Source organism: Ambystoma mexicanum, chromosome 9, assembly GCF_040938575.1.
Source record: "Ambystoma mexicanum isolate Mex_15411 chromosome 9, UKY_AmexF1_1, whole genome shotgun sequence".
NCBI classification, from domain to species: Eukaryota; Metazoa; Chordata; class Amphibia; order Caudata; family Ambystomatidae; genus Ambystoma; species Ambystoma mexicanum.
The window spans coordinates 1,417,604,256-1,417,616,967 of NC_090931.1; positions in this window are offsets into that span (position 1 = coordinate 1,417,604,256).

Below are 12,712 nucleotides of genomic sequence, written 5' to 3' on the forward strand. Positions count from 1 at the left end.
CTACCTTATAGCAGAAAACAAATACGAAATAACTGACCCCTTAATACTTTGCAGTTACTGCACTACAAACTTGACAACAACCAAACTCCTTCATGTGCCATCACAAATAACTTGGAATTATTCCCACTACCAAAACCCCTGCAACAACTCAATTTATATGAGAGCATCATAATTCAAACAGTGCACCCATTTCAAGCAATAATACGCCTTGAACCAAAAACAGCAGAATCACCTCCCTCTGAATTAGTGAAAAGCATGTGTGGCAAAGTAGGTTATTTACCATTAGATCTGAAAGTAAATGTGCACACTCTGGGAGTGTGACGTCCAATAGAGCAATCTTTAATTGTCTTAGTAAATGGTGTACTTACAAAAGACAAAAAAAATGGCAACAACTCGTAGACTTACATAAAGTTAGACAAGCCTTGCAATTTCTAAAAGAAAATAATGAATACTACAAAGAAATGAATAATGAAAAAACCACTGAAATAATTCAAGAGTCACCAGAAACTGGTTAATTTGAACTTCTAGATCCTGATACAGTATCCATTATTTTAGACCATTATGCAATTTATCCATTACACTCTAATGACACCATAGATGATGCACAACAACATAGAGGATGCACTAGAAACATACCAAATGCGACAAACCAAATGCTCACCAATCAGCATATTTGAAAAAAGTATAGAGGAACATGCTTTTCCTCTACTCTTTCCTATTGGGAAAGGAGGAAGGTATGATGATAGACCCATTCAGATAACAGCATCAGAATACTGCTCGTTACGAATGTATTCTGAAGATCCCAGATTTAGACAAAATGTGGAATACATACTCCACCTACTCTTTGAAAGTGAACTAGCAACTCTATGCTACGGAGTTGCACACACATTGAAATCAGGTACCCACTTTCAAAATATGTGAGCTACGCAATTACTACAAAAAGTGCAAGAAAAAGATGACGTTCTACTGTCAAGCTTTACAAATCTGTTAGAAAACATGCGTGGTACCAAAGAGTACTGGTTCCGACATCCCGGAAATGTGCCTTGTATGATAAGAAACCTTGGCCCACCCGCTTGGTTTGTTACATTAAGTTGTGCAGAATAGGCATGGGAAGATTGACATGATTTCCTACGCATATCAATCAACAACAAAACAAACATAGATATACTAACACCTGGAAAACTTAGCTCTCTAGATCCTGTTAATGTTTCAAGATATTTCCATCTTCGCTTCATTGCTATGCTACACTTTATTTGTAATAAAACTGTTCCTCCCTTGGGAGAAGTGCAACACTTCTTTTGGAGAAAAGAATACCAAGCCAGAGGAGCACCACATATCCACATACTTTTATGGATTAAATTTGGTCAAGACAGTGATGCCACTGTTTTATAGTTTATCGAAAAAGATGTCACTTGTGAAATTGCATCAGAAGCAACAAATAGTGATCTTCATGCACAAATTATACAATTTCAAAGACACAAATGTAGGAAATATTGTCATCGGAAATACAAAAACAAAGGGAAATACAACACCAAATGCTGCTTCGGTTTCATGTCTTCAGTTAGACATAGTGTTAAAGGTAAATCACCTAAGAACACATATTACATAAAAAGAACAGAAGAAGCAAAATATATCAATGATTACAATGCACCATTGCCCTGCTATGCAATGCAAACATAGATGTGCAGTACATTGCAGACAATTCCACTGCAGTTGCACAATATGTTACAGCCTACTTAACAAAAGCAGAAAAAACAGAGCTTCACGACCTCTGGAATGACCTATCATTGGAAAAAACACTGTCTCAGAAATTGTACAGCTTAGGCATAAACATTTTCTCTCATAGAGAATATGGCTGCTATGAAGCTGCAGATTGTTTAACCGGTACTGCTTTGTATGGAAAATCTGAAAATATAGTATGGCTAAGTCTGGGTCCTGCTAAATCTAGAAAAATAGTTCTCAAATCATACGACGACATAGAAACAATAGCCAAAAATGATCCTAACAGTCAAGACATTTTGAAAAAAAATGTGCTAGATACATACTACCCAAACAGAAGTATCACTTTGGAAACCATCTGCCTATACCACATAGCCCAAAACTTCACATACAAAAATAATATAAAACCTGATGAAAATAAAGGTAGATACAGATTGACAAATTGTGAAGGCAGCTTAGTGAAACTTACCAAACAATACTTAATGAATCATATCAAATTGTCATTAAAAACTCCTCAACATAAATAACTATATTACATGTCCCTGCTACAACTTTTTAAACCATGGTGAAAAGAAAAAGAGTTACTAGATATCTATGACTCCTATGAAGACGCTTTCAAAGCAAATGAAAGCATTATAACCAATGTAAACTTTACACAGTACAAAACAATGTTGCACAATGAACAGCAACACGAAGAAGAACTCCAGGCCCAACTAGATGAGGACACTCCCGACAGTAGTCAACCTTCTGTAACAGGAAGCCAAGAACCACTGGGACAGCCACTAATAGCAAATGAGGCAGAATTAGCTATGACAGAAGTAGAACACACCATGTCTCCCTATGAAGAAGATATAGAAGAGTTAACTGTACTGCAATCAAAACTGAACAATGAGCAGCATAGCATTTTTCAAGAAGTAACAAATGAAATTGCACATGGTGTACAACATGAAAATAAAGAATGTACCTGCCAAAATTGCAAACCTATACTACTATACGTCAGTGGTCGAGCAGGTTCAGGCAAAACAGTCTTAATCAAAATCATCAGCAAGTTCCTTCAACAATTGACAAAAAACATACTGTCAGCTGTTGTAACTGCCCCCATAGGTTTAGCTGCCTACAACATAGGCAATGTCACTTTACACCGATTACTACTCCTTCCAGTAGAACACCAAAACAAATAAGAATATTACAAACTTTCTACAGAAGCTGCAAAAGAACTACGCAGAGTGTTAAAACAAATAAAAATGCTACTAATAGATGAAGTGAGAATGGTTCCAACCTAATCTTGGCTTTAATTCACCTCAGATTACAAGAAGTACTCAAAACAATCTACGAAGACTTCTTTGGAGGAAAACACATTATTGTTTTCGGAGATCTTCTTCAATTGACACCAGTGAAAGGTGAACCTATTTTTAAAACCTTAGGGCACAAACTCTGCCGTAAAACTGTTGGCAGCATAGGAAATGTTAACTTTTGGCAATATTTCCAATACAGAGAATTAACAGAAAACATGTGCCAGTCTGCAGACATCACCTAGGCCAACATTTTAAAAAGTAGTAAAGTTGGTGTACTATCTCAAGAAGCACAAGCAATATTAAAAACCTGGCACATCCATACACTTTATGGCCATAACTCATGTGCTACTGATGTCATGGAACAATTAGCACACAAAAATGTCAATTGTTTGTCCTTGATGCAAACTCTTGCAAGCTGTTCCATATTCAATGAAACAATGTTGAAAAAAGAAAAGCAACCAATAATTGAAATTTGCTCCACAGACAAACTGGATGTACATGGTATGACACTACCCATTTGTCAACAAGCCACAACAAGACTAAATACCATAGAAAACTCTATCTCTAACACAGCTGGTTTGGAGAAAATATTAAAATGATCTTTTAACTGTAGAGTAATGCTTAAAAGTAACCTTGATGTGTAGCAAGGACGTGTTAATGGTGCACTTGGTACAGTTGTTGGCTTTCAAACATACCCACATGACAACAATATTCAGTTTGTAAATATTCTCTTTGACAAACTATCAGAAGTAAAAAGGATAGGGTGCTCAACAGCCCGATTCCTTCTTTTCAAAGACATCTATGTACACAGAGAATAATGTTCTCTTACTCTAGCGTATGCAGTCACCATTCACAAATCACAAGGTCTTACCCTACATAAAGCATTGATAGATATTGGGAACACAGTCTTTTAAAAAGGAATGAGCTAAGTAGCACTATCACGCTTATGTACACTTGACGGTCTATTTCTAATGAACTTAGGTGCAAGTAAAGTAAACACTGATATTCCTTGCATTTTAGAATACAATGGACTACGTTCACTATACACCCCCATCTAAAAACGTATCCTGTTCCACAAAAAGCAAAACGTTGTAAAAGAAAACTACTTCAAACAGAAATGCAACAGGATCTCACTACAAATCCTCCAAAGAGAGTAAAAGTAGGTAATACTTCATCAATTACTAGAACCACAGAAGAATGTACTACTCAAATTAATTCAGGAACTTCTTCAAAGAAGCAAAACACACTCCGAAGAATTGACTTGGACATAGAACTATCTGGTCCATTCAAATTTTCAATTATAAGTGGAGTAAATTGCTACGCAAATGTAGCAATAAATATTCTATTTCAATTGCCACCAATTGTTGACAACATTTGTTTACACAATACAGACCAAATGTGTTTGTAAATGTTATTCCTTCATAGAAATGCAAACAACTATCCTGACAACACATATAGGCCCTGACTCATGGATTATTTGCGCCGAAACAAAACAGGATTTGTGTGCCATTCTGCCCACAAATCCTCATTTGTTAAACAGGGATTTGCGGGCAGAATGGCACACATATCCCGCTTTTTTGGCGCCAATAATCCATGAATCAGAGTGATAGTGTTCATGGAATAAGACAAGAATAGGACTACTGTGCTGGAATGGTCAAATTCACTATAAACTCACAAGAAGATCCCTAAGAATGTCTATTGTACTTACTACAAGTATTGGAAAACAAAAGCATACCTATAAATGAAATCTTCCAGATTTCATACATGTGGAAACATATATGCACTCTTTGCAACAATATGGCACAGGAACAAATCCCTAATGGACGCTTTGTGTATGTATCCATACCTAACTGTGAATCCGTTCCATTTCAGCAACTTGTACAAAATGCAAACCATTGCAGATTATGTACTACCTACAATTCAGATAATCGCTCAACCTTACAAATGCAAACACAAAGAAAAGACATCATATTAATGCTTCTACGTTACAATGCAGATGGTACCAAAAACAACTGCAAACTGACTGGATTCACACATGGTCAAGTATTTCTTAGTAAGAAAACCTTCACAACAATTGGAATAACTTACCACGCATGAGCCACAACCAATGCAGGTCACTACACTGCATATACAAAAAAGAATTGTGGATGGTTCAAATGTAATGATAGTACCATTACTCTAAAGCAGAGATTACCAGCAAATTTTATAAACGCATATTTAATCATCTTAAAACCAAAATTTAATAACTAAGCTGTACATAAACATTAACAAAACTTCAATTAGAAAACTATAAACAGTTAGAATACGCCAACAGGTATTACACTGCCCCAAGATACTGCAACAACCAAACAAATAAATCAATACCACTAAATTATAAGAAGAAATACACAGTTAGAATACACCAACAGGTATCTACAGGCCGATTCATGGAATTAATGTGCACTGAAACTTTCGGCGCAAGCGTCCGAAAGCGTGCGAATCGCAGTGCCAGTGCGAAAACCTCAGCGAAACCCGTTGCGCTAAATTACTACTGTGGGCAGAAGGGATACTATCACACCCAAATCGAAGGCCGCTGAATGTTTTGGATGAAGCACATGGGTGACCCATACCACTCAGGCACACACGCCCTCACCTGGCACTCAATCAGAACCCGTCACCCAAACAACATACACATGCATTACACACACATGCATGGGCACTCACCGGACAATGCATCTTAATCAGGTAGTTCTCCCACACCTTGGATCTGTTCCTCTGTGACGAAGGCCCCAGCAAAAGACTCATGTTCAGTGAGTTTGTTGTCCTCTTGTGGAGACCCACCGCCAGTCACCAGAGTAGCGGCATGATTTGAGGGTAGACATGCATTTCACAGCGGTATTTTTCATCGCATGTTTTTGCATCGCCGTTTTTATTTCGAAAAGAAACTCATCGTTTTTTTTTTTGGGGGGGTTAAAAAATTAAATATATGGTTGTGGGTGTAAGGGAATAAAAAAAAAAACATTAGTTTTTCTGTTTTTCGAAGAAAAAAAACGGCGATGGAAAAACCAGCGATGAAAAATACTGCGGCGAAATAACGTAGAACCGATTTGAGGCCAGCTTGTTCTTTGCTCTGCGTTTCAGGTCATTCCACCGCTTGTAGCAATCATCAGCTGTGCGCCTCACAAATCCAAGGGCACTTATGCGGTCGGCGATGGTCTGCCAGTGTGCCCTACGTTGACCAGGTGTGATCTTGCACCCTGCAGTCACCAACATTTCGCGGCTATGTGCCGACACATAGGACACAAGTGCATCAATTTCCGCGTCATTAAAGCAAGGCTTCCTTGACGTGCCGGTGTGTGTAGCCGTGTCTGGGGTCTCAGCCTGTCATGCCAGAGCACCCTTCTTCCTCTTCTTTAAAGGTGGAGCGGAGCCAGAGTGGCTTACGCCGCTCTGGTCAGTAGGGGCAGAATCACCGGTGGACTGGGTAGTAGGAGTGTGGGAATGCACAATGACCATAGGTCTTGATGCAGGCATTGGTTGCAGGGTAATGTTGGCAGGGGGAATGTCAGTTTGATGGACCTGGACTGACACTGTCCTGGCTGGGAGAGTCAGAGCTGGGGCGGATGGAGCTGCAGCTGCAGCTGCCCCTGCAGCCTCCCCACCCTGCATACTTGGGGCAGCAGATGACATAGCTGCCCCAGATCCACGTGGCTTGGTGACAACAACTTGCACCGCCACACGTGGCCTAGACTTGCTGACCTGGAAGTCAGCCTGGGAGTCATCCTGTGCCAGGTCAGGTGCCACAATGGGCTGGTCCAACAGGGGCTGAGCTGGGATGGTGTCAGCCACGTTTCCCTCAACCATGGGGGGGAGCATGGGTGTCCCTGTTTGTTCATCCACACATGGGGGTATAAGGGCACCCTGCAAATCCCGGCCACGTCCCCTACCGTGCCCACCACGCCCACCTTTTGAAGGTCGGCCACCTTTGCCTCCCTTACCGCTTGGTCGCCTCCCAACCATGGCACTGATGTTGTTGTGCGTATGGGAGTTGCAGTAAACTATTGTCCTGGGCAATTGGGGTTCAAAGGGGTAGGATACTAGATGGAATTCGTACCCTAGTGCTCTAACAAGGCTCTCTGTGACCCCTGGGGGAAGATGACGGGTCACGCAACACACAGGCAGCCCAAAATCAAAAATTAACGTGCACGCAACCCCTTGTAGACCACGTGCGTGTAAAAATGAACCCGCACTACGCTGTGGCACCCAGAAACACAAAAATAAGTGTACGCACAATACACGCAGCCTACAATGACCTCTGAAGGGGAACGCGACACATGGGGCAAGCACAGTTGCTAAGTACGTGCGGAACTCACCGTCTGCCTTGAAAAAGAACGTGAAAAATACGCACATGTGCGCGTTGGCAACACCCCCGTCAAAAGAAGAATTTTACGCTGTCTGAGGAGACAGGACAAAAGGAGAAGTGAACTCTGTTTGAGGAAACAGGCCCAACAAAAAATCAGAAAAGAGCTGTCAGAGGTAACAGAGAGTACGAACTACAAACGCTGTGAAGTAATCACGAGTGAACCGACAAGAAGTACCGATTTCACCCACTCGCTCTCCACGAAAAGCACATACAAGGAAATGGCGTCCTACATGTAGCTTTTAAACCGGCCCACACGTACACGTCAGATACGTGTGTACGCAGGCCCTTTCCTCCAATTACACGTGATGACACTCGGACGTGCAGTTTTTCCATGTGTGCTCTGTCATCACGTGCTATGAGGAAACGGCTGTGCGCGTAATGTAACTTACGCGCTTACGCGCTAAGGGCCTTTGGTCCAATGAAATCGGGTGCGTGTGCTGATGCACTTACGCGCTAAGGCCCTTTCCTCAAATTACACGCTGACGTGCAATTTTTTCACGTGCCAAATCACTCCATATCAAGCTGGCCACGCGAAAACACATGGAAGACCACGCTCCTGCCGAGAAGGCCGAATTACTGCCCCCCAGAGCCCCGAGCATGCTCCCACCTGCCATCTGCTGCTGCCTGACTGCCTGCTGCCCAGGTGCACTGCCATTTGCTGCCTGCACGTCAGCCAGGGGTGTAGTTGCTGTGACCACCCCTGCTGGAACCGAAGACTCCCGACTGGGATTCCATCGCTCCACAGCCTATCCCCAGGACCCAGTTGCCCAGCCACTCCTGCCTCTGGGGTTGCCATGTCCAGCACAACACCTTCTGGCAGCACTAGCAACCCCCAGGCAGAGAGGCAGAGGGCTACCAGCTTCACTGCCACCGAAGTTGGTGTCCTGGTGGAGCAAGTCCTGGGGCACTATGATGCCCTCTTTGGAAGTTTGCGCGCCGACAATGAAGGACGGACCAGGATCTGGATTGACATCGTGACTGCCATCAATGCGGAGTGGGTGGCAGTCCGCGACTTACATCATGTCAAGAAGCGCTGGGTGGACTTCAGGTCCAGGACCCTCCACAAGGCCTGGCGCCTTGCTAAGGCAGCGGATCCCAAGGGGCGCCAGGGCCAGCTGTCGAACCATCAAATGAGGGTCCTGGAACGCATATGCCCAGCACTCTATGTCCAGATCCTTGAGAGGCAGACCCGTCTGGAGTCGAGCGGTAAGTGTACATGCATGTTGATAGTACGCTGTGCGTGTCGTGGTGTGCCAGTAGTGTGCAGGTTGCACATGTGTTTATGTAGGGCCATGTAGGGATGTGTTTGAACATGGGCGTGAGGCTTCCACATGTGAGTCCTCTCAGTTGTGAGACACATTGATGGTGTATGTGTTGGTAAGCATGCTGGGCAAATGCAGGTGTGGGAGCACACGTGTTTGAATTTCTGTGTATGTACATTGGCATGGTTGTGGCATGGATGGTAGTTCATAATGCATGTATCTGCACTGTGTACATGTGCATGTATGTGTATCTGAAAAGTGTGCAACTGTGATGCAACATGGATGCACGTGACACTGATATGTAGAAGGATGAATGGCAGATGTGACATGTATGGCGATCTCATCACTGCAACAGTTGGAGGAGATGTAGACATGCATGTAAGTGTGGTGGCGTGTGTGCATGTCTAGTGCACTCCTTGTGTTTCATGTGATGTCATGCTCACCTTTGGCTGTTCATGCTGTTGTATGTGTATGGATGGTGCTGCCTGGTGCCATATTGCTGTTGAAATGTTCATGTGTGTGAGTTAAAATGACATGTGTGTCGTGGAGTGTGATACCGTGTCTGTAGTTAAACAATGCCACTCATGTGCAACTGTCATGTGTCTATCAGTCCATTGTACAGTGCCCTGATGCCTGTGTTTTATCTCTCCCTGTCTGCAGCGTCAACTGAAGAAGAGGGCAGAGAGGGTGCTGTGGAGCACAGGGGCAGGGGTCATCCCGCCAGCCAGAGACGCAAGGCCCGGCTCCCCTCCCAGGTTGTCATCTTGTCGGGGAGTGAGGAGTCCGGTGCCGCATGCCAGGCCGCAGCTTCCGAGGAAGGTCCAAGAGGCGGAGGTCGAAGTTGGACTCCTCGGCAGCAGAAGGGGCAGCTGTAAACCCCACAGTGTCCGACGGAGGAAGATGGCACGGAGTCATCCAGGTTGGTGGGGGGTTTGGTGGAGGAGGAGGCCGTGCAAGGGACAGACACGGGGTCTGGAGGTGGGGATTCTACTGGAGCTAGTGGTGCAGTGCAGGGGCAGGGACAGGAGGCAGCACAGGCCACTGCGGAGGTGCCTGTGAGTAATCCTGTCCCCGATCCTGTGACTGCATCATCCCGCACCAGCAGGGATGCCTACGTCCAGACCCTTTTTCAGGGAGGGGATCCGCTTACAACAATTGGCCTTCCTCTTCCTGCGAACGTGGCTATCCGGGACCGGGTTGAGCCTGTCCTGGGTGGGGTGGCGTTGCGTCAACGGGCCATGCTAGGTGACCTGCAGTCTTTTGATGAGGAGACTGCACTTCATCTCGAATGGCTCATTGACCGCGTTGACCTACTGGGACAGCTCACCAGGGCCGGGTTCCTCCGTTTGCTGGACCTTGTTCTGACCCACTCCTCAACTGAACCCCCTATGCGCCAGTCATACTCCATGCCATCTTCCCACCCATATATCACCTGGGTACCCTCTGGAGCTGCCTCTGACCCTGCGGCCAGGCTGGGGGAGGACACATTCCTGCCACAGTTGGGAGTCGTACGTCCAGCAGGGGTGGCCACATCAACAACTGCACCCCAGCCAGAGGAGGATGTGCAGGCAGCAAGAGCCAGGGCACAGGCAGAGGCACAGCAGCAGCAGCAGCAACAAGGTGGGAGCCATGATGGCTCGGGGCCTTCGTCATCGGAGGGGCAGGCATCGGCCAGAAGGCAGGAGGACCCAGGACTGGAAGTGTCTTCCGTGTGGCAGCGGTTAGGCCATGCTATAGATGCGGAGCGGCAGCGGGCAGAAGAGGCACAGCTCACGATGGTCAGGGCGGAGAACTCCATGCGGAGGGCCCTGAGGCGGGCCAAGTGCCTCGAGGCGATTTGCAGGGAGTTGGAGGAGAACATGTTGTCGTCCCTGCGAACCCTCAGGGCCATGGAAGAGGACCGCCTCCAGGACATTGAGCAGGAGTTTGATGATGCCCTGGCCCGGGACATCCAAAAGTGAGCCGTCGAACTAGCTCGTTGCCATTGTAGATAGTTTTTAGAGTTAGGTTTCCTTTTCATTTTCCTTTTATTTGTGGTCAATGGACAATGCCACACACATTTGTTTATAGTTATATTTTTAGGTAGTTTCTAAGGTAGGTTTCATTTGTTTAGTTGGACTCATGTACCCTTTACATCCTTGGACAATGGATTGATTTATTTTTGGGATTTTTGCACATGGGTTAATGGATTTTTATTTTGGACAATGGATTGTATATAGTTACATCATGGATTCATTTGGATTTTTTATTTCATTATGGACATGGAGTAATGTTTTTTTTTTTTCAGGACAATGTATTGTAAATAGTTGGACTATGGATTGATTTTGCATTTTTATTTATCATTATGAACATGAAACAATGGATATCTTTTTTGAACCTTTTTTTGGATTTGCATTGGTGGACGGAGAGTTTGGACTGTTTTTCTTTCAAATATTTTTGCATTGCTTATCATTTTCATTCACTCATCATTTTCACATGCTTTTCATTTCATGTTTGATATTTTGGTATGCTTTCATTTCATTTATTTATTTATGTACATAATACATTCTCATATTTTAGTTCCATGTGTGGGATTTGCTCATTGGGTTGATGCATGTGAAATTGTGGGTTTACACAAGCAATGCCAACCAGTGTATATGTGTCATGGACATGTGTTGATGTACATAGTTGAGTTTTGGTTTGTGTCTTGAGATAAGCATGTCAGTGTGGGGTGGATTGGGAAATCATTGCGCCTCAAGAATGAGGTGGCGTGATGTGGTATTTTTTGGTGTAGAAGTGGGCCATGACTGTGCATCTTTATTTCGTGTAGGGGGGACATGAGTGGGGGCCTGCTGGCAGGTGCCCCTGACTGCTGGAGGTGGGGGTGCAGGGGCACATGAGTGGGACATGAGTGGGGGCCTGCTGGAAGGTGCCCCTGACTGCTGGGGGGTGGGGGTGCAAAGGGACATGAGTGGGGGCCTGCTGGCAGGTGCCCCTGGGGGGTGGGGGTTTAGGGGGACATGAGTGGGGGCCTGCAGGCAGGTGCCCCTGACTGCTGGGGGGTGGGGGTGCAGGGGAAATGCGTGGGGGCCTGCTGGCAGGTGCCCCTGACTGCTGGGGGGTGGTGGTTCAGGGGGACATGAGTGGGACATGAGTGGAGGCCTGCTGGCAGGTGCCCCTGACTGCTAGGGGGTGGGGGTGCAGGGGGACATGAGTGGGGGCCTGCTGGCCGGTGTCCCTGACTGCTGGGGAGTGGGGGTGCTGGGGGACATGAGTGGGACATGAGTGGGGGCCTGCTGGCAGTTGCCCCTGACTGCTGGGGGGTGGGGGTGCAGGGAGACATGAGTGAGGGCCTGCTGGCAGGTGCCCCTGACTACTGGGGGGTGGGGGTGCAAAGGGACATGAGTGGGTGATCAGTAGTGCAAGCTGACATGTGGCTTGGCTGGGGGTCATGCCCATGGTAGATGGGCTGCCTGCGGGACATGACCAGGGGTGCAGGGTAGTCCCCTTGGTGTGGGCTGCCTGCAGCGCCCATGGGGGGTGTAGAGGGAACACCTGGGAGGACCCACACTGCCAATTCATGTGTAGGACTCCCTGCGCACCTCCGAAATTCAGTACGCCACTCTGACAGCAAAATCGCGTGTGAAACTTCCCGCGCACCCGAGGGATCCACGTACCCCACTCGCACAGGGCCAATATTCCTGGGGTTCGTGTGAAGTATTACACGCGGAAGGGCCCTGTGCGAGTGGGGTACGTGTATTCCTGGGGTTCGCGTTTTACACGGGAAAGGGCAACGCCCATGCGCGATACATCACAGACGCGCTTACGCACTAAGGGCCTTTCCTCGAATTACACGCCTACGTGCAATTTTTTCACGTGCCAAATCACTCCGTATCAAGCTGGCCACGTGTACACACACGCAAGACCACGCTCATGCCCTGAAGGCCATTTTCCTGCCCCCCAGAGCCCCAAGCACGCTTCCACCTGCCATCTGCTGCTGCCTCACTGTCTGCTGCCCACGTGCCCTGCTATTTGGTGCCTGCACATCAGCCATC